The sequence below is a fragment of the Dermacentor silvarum genome, chromosome 3 (assembly GCF_013339745.2).
Source record: "Dermacentor silvarum isolate Dsil-2018 chromosome 3, BIME_Dsil_1.4, whole genome shotgun sequence".
Lineage (NCBI taxonomy): Eukaryota > Metazoa > Arthropoda > Arachnida > Ixodida > Ixodidae > Dermacentor > Dermacentor silvarum.
In genome coordinates, this window is record NC_051156.1 from 112,474,202 (window position 1) to 112,496,456 (window position 22,255).

At 45.2% G+C, this 22,255-nt stretch overlaps 1 protein-coding gene across 5 annotated transcripts in view; it reads left to right on the forward strand.

Annotated features, from left to right (window-relative positions):
• The window catches only part of LOC119445700 (techylectin-5A), a 96,952-nt gene that overhangs the window by 39,883 nt on the left and 34,814 nt on the right, over nucleotides 1-22,255 (forward strand). Inside the window, exon 1 of one of the 5 annotated variants that reach the window (XM_037709983.2) lies at nucleotides 8,466-8,514. The exons of 3 other annotated variants lie outside the window; for them this stretch is intronic. The gene's annotated coding sequence lies outside the window, so the exon portion shown is untranslated. Of the gene's footprint in view, nucleotides 1-8,465; nucleotides 8,515-20,872; nucleotides 21,008-22,255 lie in introns of those variants that run through there. One more of the 5 variants, XM_037709982.2, reaches the window with a different exon arrangement.

Consider the following 22,255-nt stretch of genomic DNA (forward strand, 5'->3'; position numbering starts at 1 on the left):
AGCGGTTCCGATTGCTTGGTGCCAGTGCTTAGTTCGAGGCACAGTGCGCGCGGATGCTTCACCGACGCTTCTACTTGCTGGACAGTGTTCAGCCGCATGACTGACAAGCTTGTCAAGTGCATCGAGTCGACATGACGGGCGGTTGTGTTCCCAAGTGCGCCGGATCAACACGTAAAGGGCTTCGTTGTTTTCGCTTCCCCTGGGACCCAGAGCGAAGGAAGAGATGAGAAGCCCAAGTAAAGCGGGATCACTGGAAGGCAACGGATAGCTCTTACATTTGCGAGGTAAGTGTCAAGAAAGTTTTGTCTACCGCACCGTGTTTTTCATTTAAATAACAAAGTATTCTCTGATCCTCGCTCACTTGCCTACGTTCGCTCACGAACTAAGCACTGCACATCGATGCTGTCTAAGTAGCGTACGGTTTGCAAGCACGCGTCGCATAGGTTTTTTGTTAGTCTTGATTGGCACAGTCTCTGCGAGTAGTACCCTGATTTTAAGGACTGACGAAGATGCTTAGCCGCGAAGTAGTCTTACATTAGCTACGAATCGTCACGTAGACGACCTATTTTACTTTTTAAAGGGAAGTACACATCGTGTGTGTCTCTTGTCTCTTGTTTTTTGTTTTGTTTTTTTTCGGTACTGGTTTTTTTGGGACTAAAGAACGCAGTGCTTCGTCTGGGGAGAGCGGCTGTTGTGTACGTGGCAAGCGAAGCATTGTAATTTTTTGTGATTTCTCAGCAGATATCTTACGTATCTACATTACATAGCTGATTTTTAGACTTGTAGCGTGGTGCTCGTAAGCCGATGATCATTCTTAATCATTCCCGATCGTAGTGGGTACTGTGATGGTCTTTAAATGACTGTGCACGGTATGCCCGGGGTGTAGTAGAGTTAGGGGACATCATAGGACCAAAATGTTTCGGCAATTTCTGGCGTGGTGTCTGTTGTAGCCCGTGCATTTCTTCGAAACGTGTGAGGCGAGATAATACCGCATTACTTCTGCGAAAATTTACTTTTAAGCACTCTATGGGGTTCTTTATCTACAAGGCATCTTTTCATATCAATTTAAAGGTCAATAATCACTTTTGTTGTTTTACTTGTACTTAGAAACACTTTGAAGAGAACCAGTAGGAGGGAAATCGACAGTGCACTGACCACCCAAGCGTAATGCGAAAATTGATCTGCCATTTTGTCGTCATGTGACTGCGTATCTACCTGCACTGGCTAAACGAGCCTGATGATTCAGACGATGGTTATGGCAGTAAGACTGTGGCTGGCGTCAACTTGCCGTAAAGTGACTTGCTTTGCAAGTGACACCACACTGTACATTATCGTCGCCATCAGCATGTTTGAGTCCACTGCAGGAGAAAGGCCTGTTGCATCTCTCTACATCATCGACTGTTTTCGAAGTGAAAAACATTGCTAATTTGTATTTGACTGTTTTAATTTCATTTACGGTTTTGTACGCGATATGAATGCAGTGTTGTTTATCTTTTCAATGTACTTAACATCAGTGTACTAATGGTTATTTAATAAAATGTTCTGTACTCGCCATCAATGTGTTTGGCTGATGTGATGTATTCGATGGTGGCTGCGGTATTCTGGCTGGATATCTTGATTAATATTACCCGCGGTTGTGTTTTCTTGTTAGTATTCTTGTTTTCTATTTATAGTGTCTGTAATAAGGTTGATGTACTCACTTGAAATGCCCCCCATGTAATGAATAAAAAAATCTCCCTATCCGGCATTGTGTGTGTCGGCCTACCTTGCGAATTTTTTTATCTCGTCTTTCAACATAACCTTCAGGCACCGCGCAGTACATACACTTTTCATTTACATATCTCTTTCATGATTGACTGTGCTATACATTAATAAATAAATGTATTTTGTGCATCGCTTGGTTTCTTGTGTGTACTATACGCAAGATTGACACTGACAAGTTATTTTACTTGTTTTCTACAGCACTAATTAACCTTATTTTCACATCGCAGTTATTTTACACCAGCTTAATCCTCTCAGCACACAGTTTTGTGGGCAAAAAAAGAAAACTGCACGTAGATATCGTCAAATAATTGAAACGAACGCAAAGAGCACGCGCAACGCAAGTGAAACTAACAGCCGTGTGCGAGTGGCTGACTATGGTAAAGGAGGTGTGACGTGTTAACCTAAATACAACAGCCAAAAATAAAAACAACTTCCATACAAGGGGGGTGGCAAACCTTATTTACCGAGCAACGAAGCGCTAAAAAAAGAGGCGTCTTTCAAGCATACACACAGCATATTAAATGTGATTGAATTAGGCAACTTGGGACATGTTCCCGGTGCCATACATTTATGTCTTCGACCCTCGAAGAGTTAACGGCTATTGGTTATGAGGATGTGCAGATGAGATACCGATAAAAAAAACACTCATCAAGGCAAAGCACTTGGAAGCGCGCCCCGGGTAACACTATTTATGAACGCAAACGTAGCTGAGTCTGAGCTCGTGTGATTCAATATGGCGGCGCCAGCGGGTTTGTCTCCACCCTGAACGGCGGCGCTGGCATCGAGGCACCCTATGATAAGGCGCCCCGTTCAACAAGTTTACTTTCTTGAAACCGGCAGCCCTTAGCAATTTTGTCGGCCGCGGGAGTGTGTTGCAAATAAAGAAGAAGAAGGTGCGCGGAGCCCGCGCAGCGGCGACGGGCGCTGCTCGTTCATTTTCTACCAGATGACGAACGAGTCAGACGTGCGGGTCCGGGTCTAGTCACCGTCGTTATTTTGCCACAATGCCTTTAAAAATAAGAACCCCAGTTTACTTACACTGACCGGTGACACGCTGACACGAAACAAGAAGTAGTGGTTCATTTAATCAAATGCTTTTGCCAAATCAACCTGAACTGTTTACCAGACCTGCACTTTCTGCTACGCACGCTAGCACAGACCACGCAACGTAATGAAATTTGTCTGGTTTGAACTTCCTGCAATTCCACATGTTTCACGGTCTCCCACCACCTCTGGAATTACGTTTTGAAAGCGACTAGCTAATATCTTCGCAAATATTTTATAAGTTACGTTGCATAGCGTTATGGGGGCGATATCCCTCAACTTTCTGTAATTAAGTTGCATCATTGCTTTCTGAGATAAGTACCGTATTTCCTTGATAGAGCGTGGCTGGTAGGTATCCAGTTCTGTAAGTTTCTTTATACACTTTAGGCAGAAAGGGAGCCAATATAGAGCAAAGCCACTGATAAAATTCTGCAATCACGCCGTCTGGCCCAGGATATTTGTCTTCAGCCTGCCCAACAATGGTTCCTTCAACTTCTGTGCTACATTAAGGCCCAAAATCAGGCCTCCCAAATCCTGGCAGTCCAGAGGGCCCGCGAGAGGGCCGTCAGCTTTGACCTGATGGTCCCCGACAGGGCCTAGCCAGGTGACGTCGAGTTTTCTCGCGTCTATCGTGGACCGAATAAAGTTCACTCACTCACATATGTCTCTTTCAATATCACATCTTCTTGACTGAGCTGTAGCAGCAACGGAACAAATTTTTCATTGCAGCTTCACTAATAATTACTTTATGATACTGAAAAATATTCTCATAATGCTCCGTCAATGCTTTCCTTATTCTAGCCTGGTCACTAACAATCGCTCCAGAATACTCTATCTCGAGAACTTGCTTCGACAGAGCGTGCCGACACTCATCCCCAATCGAACGACTTCAAGGCTGTTGCTCCAAATACCGACGAGTACGCGCTTGGACTAGGGCACCTCTGTATCTCTGCGTGTCCATTGTCAGTATTTGTGCCTAATGTTGAAAATGCCTTAAATGTGCTTGCCAGGATGAAGGCATTCAATTTCGTGTAGTATGTCTAGCAACTTGCACAACTCTTATTATTTACCGTTTCTTCTCGAAAGACAATAGGGAAGCTTCTTCAATGGCTATAATTTTACCTTCTTGAATATCTCCCACTACGCAAGGAGAGATAAAGAACGGCGGCTTGGCACTTCAATGAGAATTTCCGGGACGCGCTCGAGAAAAGGCTTATGTGAGAGTAACAGATTATTAATTTTCCATAAGTTCTAGCTCATCTATGAACTTTGAAATTGCCGGTTGCCAAAACAAACCAACACCAAACAATGATAATTGAAGAACAAAGAGTGTACATCGTAGCCATATCGTGCCGACTGGAAAGCCTTTTTACGTCTCAAAAACTGTTGTTCACATTCTATCTGCTGAAAAAATCAATGCTGAACAGCTTCACACTCTCCTCCGGAGTACCATAACTGTGTTTGTAAAGGTAACTCCATCAATCGCAGGACAATGTCTTTCTTTGGAGCATCATCAAAAGTCAGCAGCTCCTACCATCACGCATCAGATCTCACGTGTCCTCTTCTTTTGTTATTGACCCAGTTCACATGTTAAAATTTGTTCGGAGCTATTCAATCAACCAAAGCAGCTGTGGTACGTGCATGTTTTTTCCTTCAATTCTGGATCTGCACATAAACCCGAAAATTTTCACTGCATCGTTCAAGACCCTCCGTGATCTTCACCTAAAGGAACAAGATGAAGTTATCAAGGTTGCTCCAACGCTCTCAGTAAAAGCCTTCAACCCATCCAAGCTGAAGAGGCAAAATGTTAGGCTTGCACTTAAAGTGTTCTTCTCATCCACCATAGCTGCTCTAGAAGCAGTGGTCAGCTCTGTGACCGGCAACAGGCATCTGGGACTACAGAGTTCCTAACGATACGATTGCTGAAACCTGCTGCAGAATTGCTAATGTTAAGTCGCCCAGCAAAGGACGGCGGCTTCATGGTGTACTCAAGACTGCCATCGCACACACATTGTGCCCACAAGTGTAATTCCTTCAAAGCATGGTGAGGTGGCTTGACGTGTGGGAGCGTTTGAAATTTGATAATGGCATTCTCACACGAGAGACCCACAGTGCCTACAGAAACATTGGTTAAACTCGTCACCTATTGCCCCGAAGAGCTTGGATTTGACTATTTTCTCCCGGGTAAATTCCAAACAGACTGTTTGGAGGAAATCTTGCGAAAAGATATACAACTTTCCGGATCCCAGTACCATGTCTTCATTAGGCAGGCATTCGAGCAGTGGCGCGGGAATAGACCCCCAGGGGGGGGGGGGAGGGGGGGGTTCTGACCCCCCCCCCTGAGGCCAAATGAAACCCCTTTTGTTTGACCCCTTTTATTTCCGTGCGCCTTTGAGTACTGCCACTAAGATGTGAGACGCGCAACCGTCTGCACACTCGCAAACTTGCGCAAAAAGCGCATTTTTTGACAATTGCCTGTGACAAAATTTAAATTAGTGCTGTTTAGTTGGTATTGGCAAACTAAGGCAAATTGTCAACCCCCCCCCCCTCTCCCCTGGCAGAGATCCTGGGTGCGCTACTGCATTCGAGTCTCAACGCAAGCTTCGCCTTCAGAGTGCCCTGGTGCTTCCAGAGAGAGATGTAAATACACTTGCAATGCAAATTGACGAGGCCATTGCACACAGCTTCAGCACTGAAGGAAATGGCAAGGACTTCGAAATGAAGGCAACAAATTTTCCTGCCACAACATACGTTGCAGGCTGCTGTGCCCATGTGGCACTTAAGAAGCTCTCATGGTTTGCGTGCCAAGCAAACTTGGTGAAAGACTGAGACATTGTGCTTGAAAACCGTGAGATAAGAAAAAGCATGAAACGTGGAGGACTGAAGTTTCCCGAACCCACAGTAGTGAATACTGTCATGGCTGCCGAGATTTTATTGGACAAGCTTTAAAGTCAGAGGTATGCTGCTAGTTTTCGTGCTCTTTCAAAGCAAAGTCAAGTATTTTCTCATTGACAAGTGACCTGATGAAGGACTTCGACAGTTTGGAGGAATGTGAAAGTGGTCATAACCCACAGCTATTCATGCAACACGTACTCAGTGCAGCAACTAACTGTTTTCTGCAAAACTACTGCAAGGTTAGGAACGAAGGACTTTTGCGATGAAAGTGGCTCAAAAGCGGCAGCTGAGCACTCTTAAATTTTGACTATTCAGCGTTTTTCTTTGTTTCTGTAAAATCACTTGAATCTGATTGCCTGCAGTTTTTAATAGACAGTTCCCTTATAGCCAGCACAGCTAACTTGTACATTATTGAGTTAAAAGGCAAACCCTAAAGTGAAGAAGAAAGCACTTAGCTACGCATAGAGTTGTAGATCGTTTGTGAGAGCTATGAAGCTATGTAAAATTTTTAGGGCAGTAATTTTAAAACCACAGTGGAAAAAGAAGTATTAAAGGTTGTGCTGACATTTAATAACGTTATCAAGCCAAATTTTATTCACAGTGCATTACGAGCACTGCTACAATAAAGAGAGTATTCGAGTCTTTTGTAGAAAGTTATTCTCATTAGGTTCTGTACAAAAAAACCTTGAATCTCGTTTACAGTGAAATGTACCGTAGAGTCCGCACCTACAAGTAGTGAAATAAACTTTGACATTTGGCGTTCTAGCCAAATATATATATATATATATATATATATATATATATATATAGCCCACCGGCTGTAACCGGAAACGGCGACATATGCGTCCTGACCATTAAAGCAGGGTTCCAAAGAAGCATCACTGAATTGTTTGACATCGCGCTGTAAGTACACGAACGAGCGCGGAGCAATTCGCCTTCCTGAAGAACGCGTCTTCTGCGCATGTCGTAGTGTGATGACGTCACGGAGGAGCGGAGAGGCCTTAGCTAGTCTAGAGGGTGTTGGGCGACGAGGGCATGACCACAATGGTATGAGGGCGAGTGTGTAACGACTACGGCATGACGAGTGTTAGGTGGTGAAGATAGACTGATTACGATAGAACGATCGTGATGCCACCACTTCCACGGTATGATGGCAAATGTATGACGACGAAGCTATGACGCTGATGGCATGACAAAGACATGAGGGCAACCGGACGATGTCAAATGTATAACGACAATGAAGCAATGACGACGGCATGACCAGAGATGATTGACGAAGCTGGAATGATAATGTTTGCAAGGAATCATACTGCATCACCATCAAGAGCACATACCCAGTGGTCCAAGCTATTACATAACTTGGCCCACTGGGTCGGCACCACGCGACGACAGTCAAATGAGAAAGTCGAAATAACGACGATAGAACGACCATGACGGCATCACGACCGTGAGCACACACATAGTGGCCCAATCTGGTAGACAATTTGGGCCACCCGTTTGGCGACAGATAGGATATATAGACTCGAAATACGTGAACTATGCAAAGAATGGCACCCGCAATAATATGCTTGAAACGCTGTCGCTTGCGAACGCCTGTGTAATATTTATTGCTGTCCTAAAAGCATCTACAATACGGAAGTGCTTTCTGCGATTGTAAACGCCAAAGTGCTGCAAAATTAACATGAAAAAGTATGCTCCAGCACCTGGCTCTTAGCAAGCGACACCTATTCCCCACATTATCGCTCCAACATTTTCAGGTTTTGACACAGCTACATCAAACTCCCTCTAACAGACGTGCTATCAGCTAAAGAGAACCAAATGAAGTGTAATGTTGAAAATTATAATGGTCTTCAATATTCAGTTGATTTCTTCGCTGAAGGCTATACCGCAGGTGACAAAAGTTTTTTTTTTTTTTTTTTTTTTGGGGGGGGGGGGGCGTGGGGACATGAAGAGTCGTAGCTGCTGCAGTTGGCCTTTATTGTTGTCAAATGGTTTGCAAATGTAGTAATGAAGTACCCATTCTTGCTGAGCTCCAATACAACAGTATCTACGTCAGTGCGCTTTAGCAGACTGGGACTGTTCTTCGAGAGTCACAACACCTCACTAAGCAGACGCATTAAAACATTTTTTACTCAAAATAATTCGACGTACCTGAACAATGAATATCTATTTATTTCCTCAGATTTACGTGAGTTCTAGCGTGCAAATAAAATCACTATGAAAAACGGTGTGCTAAACCCAATATTGGTACATGCTAACCGATTGGGTTCGGCCGAGTTGCAAATGACCAAAGCTGTATGCTGTCTATTCAGAAATGCGGCGCTGGGAAGGTATATTTCTTTAGATTTACTGCTTTTCCAGTAAAGTCTTAAGTTGAATGTTTTTTGTGTACGTACCAGATGTCTTTTTTTGGCTACCCGGCGTCTAGTTACGTAGGAAGCCTTGCATTTCTTTTTACATAGCAGCCACGGTGCTTTCAACCGTACTAAAAATAATATTGAAACGAACGTTATAATGCTGCAGAAATGCTAGAGCGAAGAACGAGCCCACACTGCGTAACAAAGCCGCTATGCAAACAAAGCGGCACAGGACAATCAAGCAGCGTGCAAAAAACAAAGCGGCACAGGACAATCAAGCAGCGTGCTGCTTTGGTGCGTGTAGCAGGTGCTCGTTCATTGTCTCGGATCGCCCTTGTTGGACTCGATATACGCGAGGGTTTCGAATAGGAGCACATGTAAAGTTGTTTTCACGATAGTCTTTTGGCTCGGTCCATGCAAGTTCAGTACAAGAAAACTGAGCGATTTTAGTAATGTAAGAATATGTCCATTGTAATTAGACTTTGCCTTATGTGCATTTTGTTTGTTCAAAATCTATTCCAGATATACAGTCGTAATAACAGTGCATTTCGCTGCTGTATTAACCTAGTAATTCTTGTTTAAAATAAGGCTAGTCCTAACTGAACTCTGCTTGGGGAGCACAAGAACTCGCAATAACGAGTAGCTGAACGTCGTCGATTCCAAATTGGTAACAAACGAACTTCAGTATGTAAGCAAATGCGGAGTATACCGTACGTTTAGTGGTACGTGTACGCCCGTCAAACCAGCAAATATATTCACTACTATTGGAAGCTCAACGTAACCGTTTTATTTTAAATATAGGCTTTTTTTCTCTTCGTCAGCAATCAGAGTGATCCTTAACAAAACTTATCACCGGCATGACCAGCCCTGGATGTTGAATGATAAGAAATCAATAGAATCGAACGAGAGAAATCCTTACAGTACACCCACTCAAACTTACATCAAATGCGGTGACAAAGAGCCGCTACAGCTTTGGAAAGCAGAAGAGCTGAAAAAGGAGGTTGCGCAGGGATGTCCTCATCCAGTTTCTTGACGCCCACATTTCCGGGAACTTAGGCATCTCCAGAACTTCAGATCGCCTACGACGACGTATTTTTTTTTCTGGAAGGGCATTTGTTGTTCCGTTCGCCACTACGTAACATCTTGTGACCTGTGAAAGCGTCACACGAAACCTGCGACTCAACCTGCTGGTCTCTTTCGGCCAATTGACGTTCCAAGCCAACCGTTTTATCGTATGGGCCTGGACTAGCTGGGTCTCTTTCCAATTTCCACGAAAGGGAACAAATGGATTGCAGTCGCTGCAGATTATACCACTCGATATGCAATTACTCGAGCGTTGCCAACCGACTGCGCCGCAGACGTAGCCGACTTCCTACTGTACGACGTCATCCTCCAACATGGTGCTCCACGTCACCAACTCAAAGATTGCGGTCGCTGCTGCCTGTCTCGGGTGGTTCATGATCTACTTCGAGCATTTGCTACTTTTCACACCTTCACCTCATATCACCCTCAAACCAATGGACTCACCGAATGCCTCAACCGTACACTTACCGACATGCTTTCCATGTACGTTTCCGATGACCACCACAATTGAAACGTTGCCCTTCCGTTCGTCCCATTTGCATACAACGCAGTGCGTCATGAAACTGCCGGCTACTCACTCTTCTATCTTTTTTTTTGAACGCCATCCCTTATTACCATTTGACACCTGGCTCCCTTCTGATCCGGCCTCCACATCCACGACTTCCTTTGCGAAAATCGCGCGCGCAGTATCCCGCACTCGGCTGTAGTCATCGCAGACCGCAAAAAAAGTCCATTTACGATCGTCGACACGGAGATACTGATTTTTCACCGGGCTCTCGCGTCCTTCTCTCACTCCCATCTCATCCTGTCGGCCTCTTTGAAAAGTTAATGTCGTGGTATGTCGGGCCCTACCACGTGCTGTGCCAGGTGACTCCAGTCACCTATCAGACAACTTCAATGATATCCACCTCATCGACTGCCACACCACAAAGTGACATCGTACATGTTTGCCGCCTCAAACGTTACAACTGTGATAACCCGTTTTGATCACAACAAGCATAGAGACGGCGCTTCACCTGCCGGGGATAATGTCACGAGAAAAGGTCAAGACAGAGACGTAGCAGAGTTAGTTCACAGGCTCTCCAATCGGACTCAAAACCAGTTGAAACCTGTGCAACCTGTGCAGTGTTGACTAGACAAGTGCTAGCCGTTTACTGTTAGGTAATATACTCTCCGTAACATCTGTTATAGACTAAACTTCCAACATACTTTTTTATTCTCAATATTATTATCACAAGAATATTCAAGGTTCCTTCCTTTATATAAAATTAAGACGCATTGAATGGTTCGCATTGCAATACCATTTGCGAACTCCAAATTTCTAGCTGACACAAAATCTAAGATAGAATTTTGTCAGCAATTGACAGGCCGAAGAGGTTTTGCTTTGCGATCAGCTTCCATATTCAGTGCCTTCTTACTGCCTCGTGCTTTGCACAGTCACGTCTTGAACCACAACGTTCATCGCGCTAAAGGATTGGCTACATTGATTATATTCACTGCAGCCGCACCTATGTGGACTTTGCAAAGTCTTTTTTTACAACTACGTGCATTTAAAGTTTTAGGTATTTTTCGAAGAGGAAAGCATGATGGCTATTGTGATTCTGTCCTTTTTCTCGTTTCGTCAGTGGTCAGAGGGATGCTTGGCCCACTTTATCAAAGCGATCAGGCGGCCATGAACGGCGGATGATACGGGCGGCATAAAATCGAGCGGAAAGCATCACTACAACTTCGCGGCCCAGTTCACATACAGCCCAATGCAATGTTTGTTTAAGTATATTCAAAGGTATCGTTTTCGTCCATTGCCTTTCAAAAGGCGCATTAAGACTGTACTGCGCTTCATGCCTTTGCAGCTATAAAACATGCCTGAAACTATCGCTGTTCTTGTGAGGGTGGTGGACAAAATGCGTCTTATAGTGCATCTGCCATATATCTTTTGCAATATTTGCCTTAACGTATGTACTTGCTTCCGCACAGTGAAAGTGACACATCAGATGGTTTACCTATATGCTGCTGTTCTTAAAAAGGCACAGTACAATTATTATTGTAGGCTTTGCATTACGTCTTCCTATAATGTTTTGTTCTAACACTCAGTAAGCATCTCATGCACAGGTGAAGTTGCCGGTAAAATGGATAGCCGGAAACGAAGACGTGGGTTGGTTGAGCGCCCATACTTTTGTGCTTGTAAGCTTGCAGTATTTATTGGAGATCCTAGGCGTACGTAACCTGGCGCTTTCTTATTTAACGAATTTAGATTGAGGACATCGCAAACATGGAAAATTGCATAAATATAGCCACATACCATAAATTGAAATTTCAACTTCAGGACACTGATAGCGATTGTAATTGAGGAGCTGAAGTGAAAAATGTAGCACACTTTCCGAACACGAGATAGATTTGCCTCACAGCTTTGTCAAAAGCAGAGTGATCGCTTGTGGAGAAACTTAGGTTAGCTAGAAGGTTGCCATTACGGAAAACGTGCAGCGAAAACGACAAAGATCCATGGAACTACACTAGAGGAACGTTATACTGTCACGGGACCATTACCGAAGCGCGCGCACGTGGACGCAGCGAACAGAATACGAGGAAGGCGCGCCTTGGCGCCTGTGTGAATTTCGTCATTTTGGCTGTTGTACGCCTATACATATAGGCTCCTGTAAATGAATATTTTACCTCTCGCTTTCCTTGTTACATTTTGGTGGAGGTGCAGGGTGCGGGGTAACCCCACGACAACATGAAACTCCCCAGTGGACTCCTCATGCGACTGAAGGCAATGGCGACGCAGACTGGACTAGCGGATAGTCAACGTGAGTCATCTGCAGTTGCCTCCCCGTCTGCAGCACCATGGGTCATTGTAGGGCAAGTTTGTGACCCTGGTACGTTTACCGGAAGTGTCAATGTCGTCGTAGACGACTGGTTGAACTGGTACGAACGCGTCAGTGCCTCCAATCGTTGGGACCCGACGTTAATGCTGGCAAACCTTGTATTCTACCTGCAAGGCACAGCTCACGTGTCGTACGACACGCACGAAGCCGAGCTCACAAGCTGGGACCTTTGCAAGCAGAAGCTTCGGGACCTTTTCGGTCAGCCAGATGGTCGTCAGCACACCGCGGAACAAGAACTCGCCTCTCGAGTACAGACCACTACCGAATCCTACATCGCCTACATTCAGGATATTTTGGCCCTTTGTCGGAAGGTCGATGACATGATGTCGGAATCGTACAAGGTTCGCCACATATTGAAAGCAATCGCTGACGACGCTTTTAATTTACTTGTCTTCGGGAACTGCACCACAGTGGCTGACGTTACTGCAGAGTGTCGGCGGTTGGAGTAAGCGAAGAGTCGTCGCATCCTGTCCCGGTTCGTCCGGTTGCCTAACAGCGCCACTTCTTCTTCCAGGAACCCCCCGCTGCCTCGCCAAGCACCTCCAACAGAAGACGTGGTGCGCATCATTCGATGCGAGATAGAGGCCGTTTCACCTACTGCTTTCGCAGCCGCAACCACGAACCTGGACTAAACATTGCGCTAATTCAAGCTGTTGTGCGCCAGGAGCTGGAGCACGCTGGTGTTAGGCCTGTTTGTGCATTCAGTTGTGCGGCCATGGACCCGTCTCCCATTCAATCCCGTGAGCCCACTTTTCGCCGATATGATGACCCAGCAGAGTGGCGTACACAAGATGACAGGCCTATCTGCTCCAACTGCAGAGGGATTGGCCACATTGCTCGCCACTGCCGCAATCGGAGGTATCGACCGTATCGGCCCTTCCTGCCCAACAGCCACCCGGATTCCAGATACCCAACATTTGGGGACGGCTCTCAAGTGCATCATAATGACGCAACTTTGCCCGAACGCAGATCTGCCCGTTCCCCGTCACCACGTAATCGTCGGTCACGCTCCGCACTACTTCGTCGGTCCCCATCGCCCAATTCCGCTGAACGCTTCTCGGAAAACTAAATGATGCAGTGCCCGGAAGTGCCGCTGCATCACTTGCCCGACCTGAAAATCCCCTTTTGACCGTGCCCGCAACTGGAAACCTCTTGGAGGTTGAAGTAAATGGTGTGAAAGTGTCGGCGCTAATTGACACAGGCACACATATATCAGTAATGAGTTCGCACCTATGTGATTGTCTCCGCAAAGTGCTCACGCCTGATACTTCGATCGCCGTACGAGTCGCCGACGGCAGTGCAGCTCCCGTCGTTGGAATGTGCACCACCCACGTGAGCATCGCTGGACACAATGCCACAGTTCTGTTTGCCGTCCTGGGCCAGTGCCCCCACTAAATATTCCTTTGCAATGATTTCCTGCCATCCCACTCAGCCCTGATCGATTTTGCCGCCGATCTACTTCAGTGGGAACTCCCTCTGCCCCAAGATGCTGCCGATAAACCACTCGCGCACTCGTGCTCCGTCGAATTTGTTCGGCTGATGCCCAAAGCCTCTACTTACGTCCCTGACGGCGACTACGTGCTATCATCGACGCTACACGTGATCGTTACGCGCAACGTAGCCGTACCGCATGCAGTTGTGACGGTTACTGACAACCGCACGTACGTTCTTCTTTTGAACTTCGGCACCATTTCCCAAATCTTATCGCAAGGCATCATACTGGCGAGTGTATCAGCCCTTAAAGAACACTATTGATCCTGGTCCCGCCTTGCCGTCTTCTTGCCCCAAGACATAGTCCAAGATACCCGACAACATCAATAAAATGATAGCACATGACCTTTCTACGTCCTACTTTCAGGAGCTGCGCCGCTTGCTAACGTCAAAGCCGGACATATTTCATTTTGACGGCGGGCCGTTGGGCCAAATGTCTAAAGTAGCACACCGGATCAACACTGGTGATGCTCCCCCAATTCATCGGCGTCCTTATCGAGTGTCCACGACTGAACGTCACGTCATTCAGGAAGAAGTCGACAAGATGCTCGAAAAGGAGATGATTGAGTCATCTTGCAGCCCTTGGCCTTCCCCTGTTGTCCTCGTAAAGAAGAAAGATTACAGTTGGCGTTTCTGCGTCCACTATCGTCATCTAAACAACGTCACTAAAAACAATGTTTATCCATTGACGTGAATTGACGACCTGCTTGACTGTCTTCACGGAGCCAGGTATTTTTCCTCGATCGACCTCCGTTGGAGCTATTGGCAAATTGCCGTGGACGACATTGATTGGGAAAAGACCGCGTTTATAACACCAGACGATATTTAAGGGAGTCCATCATGCACGCATGATGGACTCCCTTCTTCAGGGCTTGAAATGGTCCACTTGCCTATGCTACCTCGACATGTCGTCGTGTTTTCATCTACTTCTTCAAGTCACTTGCAGCATCTGTCTGTGGTTCTCGATGTCTTCAAGGCAGCTGGTTTGCAGTTGAATTCCTCCGAATTCAATTTCGGTCGCCGTGAAATTAAAGTCCTTGGGCACCTTGTCAATGCTGCAGGTATCAGGCCAGACCCCGACAAGGGTCGCGCAGGGGTCGATTTCCTCGTACCACGTTCTATCCATGACGTTCGCAGCTTTGGTGGCCTCTGCTCGTATTTTTGTCGCTTTTTGACAGATATTGTAACTATCAATCACCCAGCCAATTACCGAACTTCTTAAGAAAGACGTGCATTTCTCCTGGGGTCCTTCACAAGCTTCAGCCTTCAGCTCACGACACCCCCCTATTCTGGCTCACTTTGATGACTCGGCCCCTACGGAGGTCAGCACCGATGCAAGCGGTCATGGCATAGGCGCTGTTTAAGCACAACAGCCGTATGGACACGACGGAGTGATAGCTTACGCCAGACGACTTCATTCGAGATGCGAGCAGAACTACTCCATCACCGAGAGGGAATGTCTAGCTCCTGTCTGGGCCGTCACAAAATTTCGTCCCTTCCTCTACGGCCCACATTCCTCTGTTGTCCCTGACAACCGTGCACTATGTTGGCCTTCAGCCCTGAAAGATCGAACTGGCCGCCTCGGTCGCTGGGCTTTGCGGCTGCAGGAGTACTCCTATTCCGTCATCTACAAGTGTGGTCGATTACATCAGGATGCAGACGGTCTATCCCGTCATCCGGTGAACCCACCCGACTGTGACTCCGGCGACAAAACAACAGCCTGTGTCATGCATATCTCGAACCTCACTCTTATTGGAGATGAACAAAGGCGTGATGTACCACTATAACAACTTATTGCACGGCTAGAATGTTCGCCTTCAGGGCCGACTCCGGGACGGAATACTGTACCGTCGCAGTGTGTTCCCTGACGGCAGCGAGCTTCTGCTTGTTATTACGGAACAGCTGTGGCCAACCGTCGTTGCTCAACTTCTTCACGTACCCGTGGCAGGCCACTTCGCCGTTGCTCGTACATACAACCGCTCGCGCCACCGATTTTGCTGGCCCAGAATTTATCGGTCAGTGCGCCAGTACGTCGCTTCGTGCGAGCTCTGCCAATGCCGAAAAAAGCCCACCATTTCTCCTAGTGGTCCCCTTCAACCCCTGGACATCCGGTAGGCACCTTTCTTCTGCGTTGGTGTCGGGATGCTTGGCCCTTTTCCAGTGTCTTACTTAGGTAACAAATGGATCACCTCCGCCATAGATTGCACCACACGGTACGCGATCACGCGCGCCCTCCCTACAAGCTGTGTAACTGACGTCGCCGACTTTTTGTTGCGCGATGTTGTACATCGTCACGGTGCCCCTAAACAACTTCTTACGAACAGAGGACCACAGTTACTCTCAAAAGTACACGCCGACATTCTTCCATCGTGTGCAATACGGCAGAAGCTCACCACCGCTTATTATCCCCAGACTAATGGCCTCACAGAACGCTTAAATTGCACGCTCACGCACATGTTGTCGATGTACGTGTCCTCGGATCACCACGATTGGGACGTTAAACCTTCCATTCGTGACTTTCGCCTAGAATTCACCACGCCACGATGTCACCGGTTCCTCTCTATTTTATTTGCTCTTCGGGCGTGATCCAGTTTTACCCATGGATACCCTGCTACCTTCTGATACGTCTACCACCACTGAGTATGCCCACGACGGCTTTGCTCGAGCTCATGACGCCCGTCAGCTTGCTCGCCAGCGACTAGCCACATCGCAAGCAAGGCAGAAAGCTTTACGACAGGTATCGCCGACTCAACCATTTTCCGCCATGTTCTCTCGTTCTCCTCTGGACTCCAACGGGCCGAGTCGGACTCTCAAAAAAAAACTTCTGTCGCCTTACACAGGCCCTTACCGTGTTCTTGGACAAGTCACCGACCTCACCTATGAAATTGCGAATTGCACCCCTCCAAACCCCAACATCATGGACTCGCCGCCCACAATGTGAAATTCTGCACGTTGTATGGCTCAAACCGTACTATGTCCGCGAACTTTATCCGTCATCCCCTTGTTACTTGCCTGTTGTGTCCTTGAAGAGCACCGAGTCAGTGCTCCTGCTTCCGGGGGGTTGTGTCACGGGACCGTTACCCAAGCGCGCACAAGAGGACGCAGCGAAAGGAAAACGATGAAGGCGTGCCTCGGCTCGTGTGTGGATTTCGCCATATTGACCGTTGTACGCGTATATATATATATATATATATATATATATATATATATATATATATGTGTGTGTGTGTGTGTGTGCTAGATATATATATAGGCTCCTGTATATACATATTTTACCTCTTGCTTTCCTAGTTACAATACGACAGCGGCACAGCTGTGGTTCAAAATTACAGATCGGCAATGAAAAATGAAACACAGAGAGCAAGTCATAAATACATAAAAAATAGCACCAGAGGAACGTTGCATTTCGAACGGAAGGCTGCAATCTCACATTAAATTGTCAGCAAGTATTTCTGCAACAGATAACAGAGAACACAGTGTCCTAACGCACGCATGTCGTAAGCAGCAGATATGCCAAAAAGACACTTGTACCTGTCACAGATGCAGAAAGTTAGGCTGTTCAGAATTTCCTATTATATTTTTGCTACATTTCAATAGATCCGAAACAAATTACATGGCAGGAGGAACAATGAACTAAAGCGATATATAATCAACTTGCATGGCTGTGCACGATCGCCCTGTCATTGGATGTTTGCAAGCTTTTAAATCAGCGTTAATTGCAGAAAGCACAGAGGCCTGCAACGGTGAAGGCAGGCGAACCCAGAGGGACTGGACTTGGTTCGCATGTTGAATTAATCAATTAGCCCATCGTACATGGCACTTAACATCGAAGGCGGTGAAAGTCGGGAACAACGAAAATGAAAGATGCATTTTTTCTTGGGGGGGGGGGGGGAGGGTGTAAAATATCAGTGTAAAATATAGGTTTGTGGCATCTACGTTGCTGGTTATCAGCTTTTTAGAAAAATGAACTGCCGTTGTCACGCATTGGTGTAGGCATGGAAAAACTGCTTACCTGGCTTCAACAACAAATCGAAACCGAACGCGCAATGCTGCCTAAACTACCAAACTACCAACAGCGATATAAATTTACCTGTTGCTGAATTACCTGTGCAAAAAGTTCGCCATCCCGGCTTTGCGAAAGATGATGTGCAGCAACGCTTTTCAAAACCACCACTACAACTGCTAAGGGGTGTATGCAATGCTTCATTGCTTTCGAGTAATTGTACTAGTGCTATTTCTGAGTAATGGTAGAAATGGCAGTAATGGTAATTTTGACAACACGCCGCCGCCCATAGCGGTGCTGCCACAACATTGAAATCAGTTGCTAGGCTGGTTATTTTACATACGAAAGGATATGGACGGCACATTTCATGTCGAAAACTGGCGTCGCCACTGTCGCTTGCGCAACAGTAATGTTTAACGGAAAATGTGTTCGGGGAGAGGTACATGCTTCGCATTGCTATCACGAGCACCTTATCATCAATTATTTGGTTCCAATGCTTGTTTTGAGCTTATTCTTTATTGAAACGTATGCTGTTCTGCATGTTGTATGGTCGATTCCAAAGAATGTATCCACCAGCTCGCTTCACTTTGCTGTGTGCTTGTGGCCTCTGCCTTACGGGACTATGAGCCGTTGCAGCTTTTATTTGCTTACGGGGGTATGACCATTCATGATGATAGTTTTCTGTCGACAGACGCGCAAAACATCCTGGGACCATAGCCATAGGGAGCTTCGCTGTAAAACTTGTTTCTGAACCTCATTCGGAAAATGAAGGGAAAACTTGAACAGCGGCTAGATGGTATCGTTTTTTACCTAATTATAGGGCATCCTCACATGTCGTACAATATCGTGTCATAGTTAAACTAATACTCCAGTCAAGCCAAATTACTGAGTGGCATTCAATGTGTCTCGCGCGCACTTTATTATCAGATGAGTTCCTAAACTATTTGCTCGGGGTTATATTATTTAAACTAAAGTTATGGCAGCTATAAACCCAAATCACCCCAATTTGCTCATTTTCTCTTCATGCATGCTTTACTTTCAATCTAAATATACGATTAAACTATTCATTCAAGCACGTTATTCCATAAGCAAATTACAAGACGACATAATATAGTCTTCCTTCGCTCATCATACCTTAAGACTCGGCGAATTCAAGTTAAATTTTTTCGTATGGTGTAAATTGCGAAAGGGTGACAATGAGCTGCAAAAAAATAAAAAAAGAAATTTTCGGGAGGTTTAGTTCAGGCGCTTTTTGTTTTTATGAGCTCCTGATTTAAAAAATTAACACTTATGAGCATGTAGACCTTTTGCATGAACACGTAGTTCCAGCGTTTCACAGCTGTTCTGGAAGATACGCCTTCATTGTGGCTCTACGTTGGTGGCTATTTTGCTATTCCATTACAATGTACTGAGTCATTCCCGGAAATTGGCTGTAGCAGACAAATGCCACATCTTGCTTCGAATAAATTATCCGGCATGTTTTCGTCCTTAGGTTGCGCGCTCGAGCTTAAAAAAGCAGTCTGCTGCCCCTTTTGCAATTGTACACATTTTGCATAGGAATTTTTTGCTTACCCTATTTTAAAATTTCCATGGACGTTCCTGTTTTCATATTTTGCATCCAACCTACCTTCATCGTGTTTATCTCTTTTAAATGTCTCCAGTTGGTTTTTTCGCACTTTAATTTACGGTGCACTTGGTTGCCAACTTACTTATCCACTTTCTTCATTATGTGTCAACATTCTTGAGCTACACAGACCAGTGTAATTTACCTGCCCATTTTTTCTTCCTCTACGTTCTAGTAATTTTCGTCTTATGTCACCTGGCCTAGCTTACGTCACCTTGCACTGCCTCATTTTGGAGGCTAAGGAGGCTTGTGCACAGCAATGGGTCCGCAACCATAGCGGATAGCGTACTTATTGTATTGATAAGGCCTGCCGCAGCACGATAACACGGCCACAAAATGAAGAGCGCGTTTTATGAGCGCTACGGAACTGATTAGACGGCACGGGAACCTATTAAGTAAAGAATATAATTGCTGAATAATTTGTTTTCAGGCTGACATATTTTCTAATAGTGCTTAGTATGTGTCGCTGTGAGTAGTACACCCCATCGAAATTTTTGCTTGTAAAAGATAGACGTACCTGAACAATGAACACTGCCTCCTTTCCTCAGAGCTACGCGAGTTCCTGCGCGCAAATAATATAAAAGGAAAAACGGTGCACCTAACTCGAGGTCGATACGCAGTAACCGAGTACGTTTTGCTAAGTTCCAAGTTATAAGAGCCGTATGCAATACAGGTAGAAATACGACGCTAGGAATATATATTTGACTGGTTTTATTTTTTATTGACAAAGCAATTATATGGACACTCCTAGCGAGTTTCTCCCGTTGGTGTATTTGGCAGTTTCCGTATATATTTAGCCATGTGCGTGCTAAATGCCACGCCATGCTATATTACATGTGGTTTAGGCGCATTATATGTATTGACATGCCATTCTATCATTAGAGTTGATCGTACCAGGTCTTACATTCCTGACAAAATTATTCCTCACATTTTTGAGAATGGTAGCCCACAAGCAGGAGCACAAACATGTGGAACTTGAGAAGCGCATGCCTTGCATCTGAAATCTTCTGAGACATAAATATTAGAAGTGCGGCGAAATCGCAGAGCTTAAACTGTGAAATTGCGTAATTTCATTTGCCCGGCTGTGTAATACTTCCGGAATTGGCCCAGGAAACAGGCATGAAACATACCTGATTTAGAAAAGTGGCGGTAAAGTCGCTAAGAAACACGTTAGCCTTAAATAATGAAATAAATGAAACTATCCGATGGCAGGATGCCCACAGAGGACCGCTGGCGCAACAGTTCGTTTGCAATTAATCGCCTTACGTGTAGTTCAATCCAAACTGCCACTACAGTTTCGAGTCTTACACTTCGTGTTATATTCCAACATGTTGCTATTGCATTCATTGCTTCGCCTTGATGGCGGAACTGTGTTTTTTTTAGTAATATCTAAGGCTGAGGGTTGCCTTTTTTATAAGCACCGCGATTTATTTTTCGAACCCGGCTTTTCCTTAGGTAGGAATTCTTGCATTCTGTTTTACATAAAAGCAACAGTACTTTCAACCGCACTAAAAATAATATTGAAAGAAAGCTCAATGCAACGGAAATCGAGACATAAAATGCTAGCAGGAGGAACGAGGACACACTATGTGGCAAAACCACGATACAAAAGCCTGCATTAAGAACGACTGCACACGGCGTGAACATGCCGGAATAAAGAGAAAAGAAAGAGGCGCAGGGACAATCAGGTGCCGCGCTGCACGGTTGCCTATTGCAGGTGCTCGCTCATTGTCTCAAATCGTTCTCGCTGTATTCCATATATACGAAGGTTTAAAAGAGGAGCACTCGTTAAGTTGTTTTCACGATAGTCTCTTGTGTCGGTCTATGCAAGCTCAGCGGAAGAAAAGTGAGCGACCTCCGTAATGTAAGAATTATTATAGTTTATTTACTCGACGATTTATGTGCATTTCGTTCATTCAAAAACTATTATATAAAAACATCCATAATGACAGGGCATGTTGTTGCTGCAATACCTTGGTAATTGTTATTTTAAATATGGTTAGCGTTATCAACTCTGCTGGGCGAGCAAAATGAGTAGCAATTACAAGTAGCTGAAGGCAGTTGCCTTCAAATTGAATTTGGTCTAACTTGAAATAACTTCTCTCTGTAACCGTATTCTAGAAGTAGCACAATCTCATTTCAATATTCTTCTTTAAGAGCCGCATAATAACGCTTAATATACCGTAGGTTTAGTTGCACGCATATGCCCGTCCAAATAGCTATCATTTTCAATACGGTAGGATCCTCTAAGCGGCTGTTTTACAGTATTAAATTTTTGTCCTCTGTGTGAGCAATCAGAGCGGCCCCTCAAACAAACTTATCACCGGATAGGCCAGCCGTGGAGGGTGGATGATAAGAAAGCAATCGAATAAAACGAAATTAATCCTTACATTACACCTATCCAAACTTGCATATAAATCCAGTGACAATAAGCCACTACAACGCTGCACAGCAATGAAGGCGAAGTTATTTTTATCGGCTGAACTTCGAAATAATATTTTTGCTCTCCAAATTTTTATCTCAAAAAGTGTTCAAAGTTCCTTCCTATATATAACCTTAAGACGTATTGAGTGATCCCCATTGCAATATCATTTACCAATTCCAAATTTCTAGCTGACATAAAATATAAAATAGAATTTTCCCAGCAATTGACCGGCAGAAAAGTTTTCTATTTGTCAGCAACTTGCACATTCAGTGCCTTCTTGCTGCCTTGTGCTTTGTCCAATTTCAGGTTAAACTTTCTCGTTCATGCTGGTAAAGGACTGGCTACACTAATGTTATTCACTGCCATCACACAGATATTGTCTTTCCAAACTCTTTCTTTAGAACATCGCGAATTTATATCACCTTTTTTATGTTGCGACAAGGAGAAAAGCATGGGCGCGACTTTTCAGTCATATCTTTCTTGATTCTATTCATTGAGTTGTCAGTTGTCATACAGACGCTTAGCCCGGTTTATCAAAGCGATGAAGCGGCCGTGAACGGCTGATGATAAGAGTGGCATAGAATCGAGCCGAATCATCGCTGCAACATCTCGGCACAGTTTACATACAGCTCTACGCGATGTTCTTTAAGTATATGAAAGGTATCGTTTCCGCACATTGCCTTTCAA